This window comes from Hemitrygon akajei, chromosome 14 (assembly GCF_048418815.1).
Source record: "Hemitrygon akajei chromosome 14, sHemAka1.3, whole genome shotgun sequence".
NCBI lineage: Eukaryota > Metazoa > Chordata > Chondrichthyes > Myliobatiformes > Dasyatidae > Hemitrygon > Hemitrygon akajei.
In genome coordinates, this window is record NC_133137.1 from 86,127,049 (window position 1) to 86,136,232 (window position 9,184).

A 9,184-nucleotide genomic window follows, 5' to 3' on the forward strand; every position below is an offset into this window, starting at 1 on the left:
CATGGACTATTTCATGTTTGAGTAAGCAGGGGCGGTTATGTTTTTCTTTACTTCAAAAAATCTTGGAAGAAAATCAAAAAGGAAGATATTGTAGGAGTCTAGGCACTGACAAATGTTGTAATAAAAAGCAGTGATTTGATATTCAGAGAGAACAACATTGGAAAGAACACATCTGTGGGCTGTGACTGTCACATAACCAAGCCAAGGGGAAGTGTTGTTCTCCATGGACTAAACCCCCATGTTAACCAGCGCCTCCGTGTCTAGAACAATATGGGAATTTGTAAAGCCCTTTTAATGCAGTTTTGACCTTTTGATTTTAGGCCCATTTCCAAGTCAACTGACATAGGCCTCATGGCATGGTAATAAGTCCTGTTATATTTCTAAGTAAGTGACCCCACGATTTTTGTTCATATGGGCGTTAAAAAGATAAAGTCCAATATACAATACATGTGATATCAGTATTGTTGTAACAGTTTGATTTCTGTTTGTACTGAGAGTGGAATAATACTTGTGCTTTCTAGATGTACAAACATGACATTTGATGTTATTGCAGCAATGAAGATTTTCATGTAAGTTACAAATGAAATGTTCAATCATTTGTGTATGAAATTACTGAATTAAGTTTGAGATTATTTTTGGCAATATGCTTACTGTATGAGTTTAGTTCAGTTAGTTGGAAATTCACTGTAGGAAGAATGTGGAGACTTTAGAGAGGGTGCAGGGGAGATTTACCAGGATGCTGCCTGGATTGGAGAGCATGTTTTATGAGGATAGATTGAGCCAGCTAGGGCTTTTCACTTTGGAGTGAAGGAGAGTGAAAGTTAACTTGCTAGAGGTGTACAAGATGATAAAGAGGCATAGATTAAATGGATAACTAGAAGCTTTTTCCCTAGGGTGATATGGCTGATACCAGGGGCCATGATTTTAAGGTGCCTGGAGGGAAGTTTGGGGGTTTGGAATGACAGAGGAAAGTTATTTATACAGAGAGTGGAGAGTGCACAGGTGTGGTGATAGAGGCAGATGCATTGGGAATATTTAAGAAACTCTTAGATAAGCCCATGGATGATTGAAAAACTGAAGGGCTGTGTAGGAGGGAACGGTTAAATAAATCATGAGTTGGTTAAAAGGTCTGCACAACATAGTGGGCCGAAGGGCCTGTACTGTGCTGCAGTGTTCTATGTCAGGCCATTCATGGGCTATGCTCACAGGACCTCTGTGGTGGTACAAAGAACAGGGTTTGCAAACTTAATAATTCTACAGCAAAAGATAGAGTGGGAGTGTAAGGATAAACTTCTTTACACAAAGACTGCTTATAGGTCGGAAACTCATTGCCATTTGAGGAAATGAAATCAGTCTATCAGAATCAGAAGCAGGTTTAATATCACAGGTACATGTCGCAAAATTTATTAACTTAGCAGCAATAGTACAATGTGATACAAGATAATATAGAAAAAAAATAAGTAAATCAGTTGGAGTATACATGTATATTAAATAGTTGAATTAAAAACAACATAAAAACAGAAATTTAGAAATACAAATGAGGTAGAGTTCATGAGCTCAAAGTCTATTTAGGAATTGGATCGCTGAGGGAAAGGACTTCCTTAAAGGAAGGACCGACTGTTTTTCTTTTATGGTGATTATATGGAATGAGCTGCCAGAGGAAGTGGTTGATGCAGGTACAGTACAATTTTTTTTAAAACAGTGTGATAAGAGAGGTTTAGACATGCCAAACACAATATACAGTGAAAAGCTTTGTTTGAATGCCATTCAGACGGATCATTCCAGTAATTATTTTCCAGAAATCACTCAGCTAGTCACCTGGAAGATAGGCATGATAACTTTCAGCTGGCACTCTTCACCATCACCTCTCTCCGTTTTCCTCAAGAGAGGCTCTGAGCTGCATCGTTATGACAACTCTGAGAGTCAACTACGCTAGCAAGATACCTGCTTGCCTTGTCGAATCACTTTGTAGAACAATCCAGTCCACCTCAGTCCTCTGCTCTTCTCTGAAGGTCTACAGATCTTTTTGTCATCAAATATTTATCTGAAGGTCATAACTGACTCTGCATCCAGAACACTTTTGGACTACACATTGTGGATCAGAACTGTTGGCAACATCATTCCAGGATCTTTTTGCTTTACATCCAGTTAGTCAGAGGATTCATGGCTGAATCTGGACCAAAGTTCCAGCATTTTATTGAAAGAACTACTAACTTAGAAAATCAGGTCTATCTTGTGTGATCCAAAACAAAAGTTCTTTGCTGAGATGACCAGATGATAACTGTTATTTATGTAGCACCTTTAATGTGGGAAAAAAACATACTTCCTGAGTCAGATAGAAAGTATCATGGACTATATTATGTTGGAAGTAGATTTGGCAGGTACACTGAATATCGGTGTCTGTTCTTTAATGTCTTCCGTGTTGTCGAGGGTAAATATGTGATCTATGAAATACTATGCAATTAAAAGAGAAATTAGTTTTGAAAGAATTCATTGGCCCAAAAGTAGAAAGATGTGAGAAAAGACTTGAACGAACATTTTCTGAATGAATTGCTTTTTTTTCTTTAGGAACACCAGCTCTTTATAATACCCTGTTACAGGCAAGTCACATTTTTCTGATGAAGAATATTTCCCTACTTAAAATATATTTGGTTTCCAACTTTGCCCAGTTGTAATGACCTGAGACATTATCCATTTGCCTTTCTCCCTTGGCAGATGCTGCCTAACCTGCTGAGTGAAGACTTCAAATTGAATCTGTAGAAATGAGTAGAGTCAAGTTGACAACATTCCCACCTGATCTTTGTGCTTTCAATTCATTTATCCCTCACTTTATACCGAACACAAACATCAATAATTTGTGTTATGATGTCCAGAATAATCAGAAGTTTGTTAAACATTCTTATAGACATAGACTCCTTCCAAGAAATTATGTTTTATGATTGACAGAAGGAATTAACGCTCTGAATCTCCCCAAAATTGTATAGTCATGGCAAAATATATCTGCAAATGTACTTCCTGTGGAAGCCAGTTTCCACCCAAACTCTCAAAAAGAAGATTCAGAACATTAGCAACCACCCTACAGTTTGAAGCCTTTCCACATACTCATGTTCTCTAGGAAAAGAGATATTTCCAGATATTTACTGTACCTTAAACCACACAACTTTATCCAAATGAAAACCCACCTACAACAGTGCCATTTGTTACTGTCTTGTAGCAGTGGGTACAAAGCAAATCAAACTGTCTTGTGCTTCCACAAAAAAAACACAGCATTGCCTGAGCCAGCATGGCATTATGGAACAGATTAGTTTTAAATCTGGATGATGATGATGATAATAATAATAATAATAATAATAATAATAATAATAATAATAATAATAATAATAATAATAACAATAATAATAATAATAATAATAATAATGTGAACTTAAGCCAACTTGAAGCTAATTGGTTCATTTTCCTGTCAATCAAATTTAGTCCTACATCTGTTATTAAGTGACTAAACAGGTAATTTTTTTACAATTTATTTGCATCTTCACTTAATGTATTTTTTCTGGAAAAATTGCTCAGCTTTATTTGTGAGAACTTATTGTAGTTTCTGTCTCTTCCAAGCTTTCAGCAGACTGTTTATTGATAAAGTTCTGTCAATAATCACTCCAGAGTAGTTAAAAAACAATGACCAATTAAATCATATAAACTTGTTTTGCACCTTTTTCAGTTTTGCTCTGCATTGAGGCTTATGAACCATGGAATGGAGAAACAAACAACCTGCTGGAGGAACTCAGCTGGTCAAGCAGCATCTATGGGGGTGAAAGAATTGTCAATATTTTGGGGAAGAAACCATGAACCAGTCCTGATGCAGGGCTCTGACCTCAAATATTGACAGTCCCTTTCTTCCCAGCGATGCTGCTTGACCTGCTGAGTTCCTCCAGCGGTTTATTGGTTGCTCCAGGATCAAGTATCTGCCGTCTTCTGTCAACAGTGGAATGGGCCTTGACCAGTGACCCAAAATGGCCAGTCATTCCCACTGAACTAAAAAGCAATCATGTAAGACAAACAAGTTTTGTTGATTATCAGCATGACCGGCAGAGAAATCCTTGCTTGAAAATCCGCACTGTCAACACTTTAAACAATTTAAACCATTTTTATAATGCTATTTAATTGTACTTATATACATTTTGTTCCCTATCTGTACTTCTAACTTAGTTTTTATATAATTGCTTATTCTGTATAATGGTTGAATGTTGTTTTTTTTTCTGTTGAATTTGGAGCCAACGCAGTACAACAATTTCCTAATATATGTTTAAATGTGCATTGATGGTGAATAAAATTGATCCTCAACAAAATTCTAACATCACAGGTTAGTGCTCACATCTAACCTCAAAACTACAGTATGTTATTGACCGTACCTAGGGAGGAAAGATAGGCTACTAATCATTCCAGACGATAATTGCTATGGAAAATAAGTTCCATGAGTGCTTGCTTCCTTCAGATTTAAATATAGAATCGATAAGAAGAAATCTGATGCTGAAATCAGCTTGCATTTACATTGTATGTTCAATCGTAGAACTAAAAAAAAGATGTGTGCACTAATGATTCAAGATTCATTGTCATTCTTCAGGACACGAGACTAAGAGAGAATGAAATGATTTTTACTCCGGATAAAAACAACAAACATAAAGAAAGCAATAAAAAAAACAAAAACACAATATATATTAAAATAATTGCAATCTTATAAAACACAATGTAAAAGTAACTGTTATATACACAGACTGACTGTATGTAGAAAAAGTGATGCTAGTTGAGGATGGTGGGGTGGGTTACTGGGTGGGGGTGTTGATTAGTCTGATTTCCATTTCCCAACTATGTCTATCATAGCTAAAATGGAGCTCTTTGGGATACTTCTATGTTGTAATTTTTAGTTTGAGGACCGGTAGTTTATAATATTTCTTTCAATTGTTCTGCTGGTAGTTTTTATACCTTATGAGAGTTTTTGCCCCATAATTTCAGACAGTGAATTCTACAACCCAAAACTGTTTGAGTGAAAGCAGATGTCCTCCCTTTTTATCCTTAAATATGGATAAATTAAAAAAACGGAAGTTTTTCACCATGCTACCAAGGAATGTTGTTTTCTTTTGTCATACAGTATAGGCTTATAGTTTGTGTACCTCAGTTAAACTTTATTCTAGGCCTCATAATCTACCTCATTGTTGCCTTGCACTTTTTCATCTGCCTGTACTGTACCTTCTCTGTAACACCTCTTCATTCATTCCATTACTGTTTTCCATCTGTACTATCCAGTGCATTGTTGTAATGACACTATTGTAATGAACTGATGTGAATGGATGCCATGCAAAACCTCAGTACAAGTGACAATAAAAAACTAATTCCAATTCCAAACCAAAGGTGAGTTCCAGACTTGACAGCCTCTCATCATAACTACAATTCTTGACTGCTGGCAACAGCTTCATAAATTTCCTCTTCATCCTCACCAGAGACCCAAAGTGGCCAGTCCAATCCCACTGAACTAACAGCCAATGCTGTTCAGTCACTCCAGGCAAGCAGGGTTAGTCAATTATCAATATGACTGGGAGGGAAATCCTTGCTCAACAGAATTCTACTAACATCACAATATGTATGGATGCTCATTTCTAACCACAAAACTACAGCATGTTATTGACTGTATCTTAGAAGGAACCTTAATTCTCTTCAGAATGCACACATCTTTCCAGTAAAATGAAGACCATAACTATACTTAACAGCAAAGTAGGAAAATGTACATCAAGACAGGATAATTAGACAAGAAATGATACTGAACCTAGAAAAGATTCAATAAGATGGGTGACTAAAACTTGACCTAGGTCCGTAATGAAGAAAGGTAATCAATGACCTCACAGCCAAACATAGGAAATACAAACAGAAAATATTAAAAATACTCAGCAGGTCAGTCAATATCCATCTAAAGAGAAGCAAGTAATAGTTAAGTAATTGGTCAGACCATGTCTGGAGTCTAGTGTGCAGTTTTGGACCCAATATCTAAGAAAGGGATGAGTGAGTCCTGGGCTGGACGTCCTGCTCACTTAAGGAAGGTGAAGCGTGTTCCATGGCCTCTCCTTTCTGGGTGTGGTCATCGCCGCAGGACCACTGTTTAGCTTGCCATGCAGGAGGTCACTCACACATGGCCACTCCTACATTACTGTCCCTATAGCAACGCCTTCATGTGGTGTCCCTGTTCTTACTGAGTGTCTAGCATTATAACTGGGCTGGCAGGCTGGGCTCATCAGCCTTGGTTGGCAGCCAGCTTGGTAGAAGGACAACTCCAATTCCAAGCCCAGGTAGATGAGACTCGTTAGCCTTCCAGGCAGTATGTCTAGGAGAAAGAAAGCTACCAGATGTGGAACATTCCCCGGCCTAAAGAGTGGAATCGGTCCGTGTGCACCAGTCCTCCCTATAAACCTATGCAGCATAGGCAGGAAGAAAGGTCCTACAGCAGTGGAAATTTCACTTCTGATTTTCCCAAGCAAAGAACCAGCCATTATCATCATCAAAGAAAGGATATGCTGGCATTACAGAGGTTTGTGAGAATGATCCCAAAAATTAAATTGTTGACGTATGAGAAGTGTCTGATGGTTCTGAGCCTGTACTCACTGAAGTTTAGAAGAATAAGGGGGGGAATCTCATTAAAACCTACCAAATATTCAAAGGTGTAGGTAGAAAGAACACTCAGAGAATGGTTCCATTATTATAAGAGTCCAGGACTAGAGGGTAGAATCTCAGAATAAGCGGATGTGGTTTTAAAACAGAGATGAAGAGGAATTTCTTCGGTCAGAGGTTGGTGTATCTGTGGAATTCATTGCCACAGATGACTGTGTAGGCCACGTCATTGGGTATATTTAAAGCAAAGATTGATAGGTTCCTGGTTAGTAAGCTTACAGGCAGAAGGCAGGAAAATAGAGTTCAGAAGAAAGATAAATCAGCCGTGATCGGATGGCAGAGCAGACTTGACAGGCCAAATGGCCTAATTCTGCTCCTATTTCTTATAGTCTAACGTTTCAGGTTTGGAACAAGGATTGAGTAAAAGATACAATGTGTTAATTCCCTGCAGCAGTGAATATGGGGAACGGAGTGGTAGAGCAAAAGGAGTATCGTGGATAGCGTAAGGCCAAAACATTCTGTATCATGACTTGAGTTGTTAACTGCCTGACATATTGTTTCCCACATTTTCCATTTCTATTTCAGATTTGCAGTAGGTGCTGTATTTTGATTTTCATAACAGAAGTTAATCCGTCCATGATTGGCCAATGGACATTGGAGAACACCAGAGGACTGGACAGAAGTCCTACTACACTACATCAGACTCATGGAATCAACCTGTTTCCTACTCTTTGGAGAAGATCTGATTGTCATTGTCTGATTTTCTCATAGCTCCTTGCAAAAGTAAATAATAATGTTGGAACCAGTTTTAAAAATTAACACCTCTTATTGGAGGAAAGCAAAATTTCACTCCTGCCATGCATGTTAAATTATGACCTTAGTGTTGTCAGTGAAGAGGATTGCAGGGGATTAGCCTCCCCTCATTCTGTTTCCTTTGTCATGAACGCTTGTACATAATAATGAAATAGCAACTTGTTGATATAAAAGTTGGAAAACTTCCCAGTCCTATTGTTTTCCGGCTTTTCTATGGGTACTTGCCAAGTAGCAGCCTCCAATCTTCATACAGTCAAATTTTGAATTTATTTGAAGTCAGAGCCAGCCATCCTGTGGGAAGCATTGCAAAGAATTAAGCAATGGGTCTTGAGAAATAATTTTTACAAACACAACTTTGTTAAAATAGGGAAAAGGGTCTAGATTTATAACATTGAAATTGGTCTTTAGAGACAGCAGATCTATTTATAATGAACATCCAGAGAAAACAGCCAGCAATAGATCACTGCAATACTGACATACCAGCAGTTTACACATTGGTCTCCGGATGATGAATTTTAAGTTAAAAATGTAACAAATATATTTTTCATGGGTATGTGTTCCATATGCTGACCAGAGTTTAAAGGAAGGTAAATAACTTTTTGATATTGATTAAGGAAGAGGCTAGTGTCCTTATGTGAGTTTGGGTAACTGCTCGGCCCAAGTCCACAAGAAGTTGCAGAGAGTTGTGAATGGATCCCAGTCCATCATGAAACCCAGCCTCCATCATTGCCTCTACCTACACTTCCTGCTGCCTTGGGAAAGCAGCCAACGTAATCAAAGATCCCTCCCACCCCGGTCATTCTCTCTTCTCCTTTCCCCAGTCGGTCGGAAGGCACGAAAGCTTGACAGCACGTACCACCAAGTTCAAGGACAGCTTCTATCCTGCTGTTAACAGACTCTTGAATTGGGCTGTCATATGTAAAAGATGAACGACTGAACTCTTGACTTCCCAGTCTATATTGTCATGGGCTTTGCACTTTATTTATCTACCTATACTGCACTTCCCCTGTAATCTGCATTTGCTTTTCTTTGTACTATGTCAATGTATGGAATGAGTTGTCTCTATGGCATGCAAAACAAAAACTTATCACTGTATTTTGGTACGTATGACCAATAAATAATACAAATACCAATGTCCCTTCGGAAAAGCTTGTCTTACATATTGTTCATACAGATCAAATCATTACACAGTGCATTGAGGTAGAACAAGGTAGAGCAATAGATGCAAAATAAAAAGTAACAGCTACAGAGAAATTGCAGTGCAGGTAAACAATAAGATCTAAGATTAAAACAAGGAAAATTATGAGGTCAAGCCTACATATTAACGTCCCATAGAATTATTCAATGGTCTTACAATAGCAACATCCAGAAGCTATCCTTGAGACAAGCAGTACATGCCTTAAGTCCTTTGTAGCTTCCACCCAATGAAAGGGGGAAAAGTCAAATCAAGTTTACTGTCACTTAACTATATACATGTTTACTGTCAAATGAGACAAAGTTTCTGAGGACCAAAGTGTAAAGTACAGTAGTATACATAACACACATATGCAATAACTTAGATAAGTAAGAACATCTACAACTAAATTATGCATAAATAAACAAAGCAAAGTGTATAACTGGTTTACAGAGCAAATTAACTGGTGACACTTCGAAACAGGGAGGTTAGAAGCCTAATGGCCTGAGGGAAGAAATTGTTTCCCATCCTGACCGTTTTTGTCTT

The 9,184-nt window shown here is 37.9% G+C and overlaps 1 long non-coding RNA gene across 1 annotated transcript; it reads left to right on the top strand.

Annotated features, from left to right (window-relative positions):
• The first annotated feature begins 483 nt into the window (after window positions 1-483).
• On the top strand, window positions 484-8,597 carry LOC140739017 (uncharacterized). The gene is made up of 2 exons (XR_012101538.1): window positions 484-569; window positions 7,237-8,597. It is a non-coding gene; the product is annotated as an uncharacterized lncRNA (long non-coding RNA).
• The last annotated feature ends 587 nt before the right edge of the window (window positions 8,598-9,184 follow it).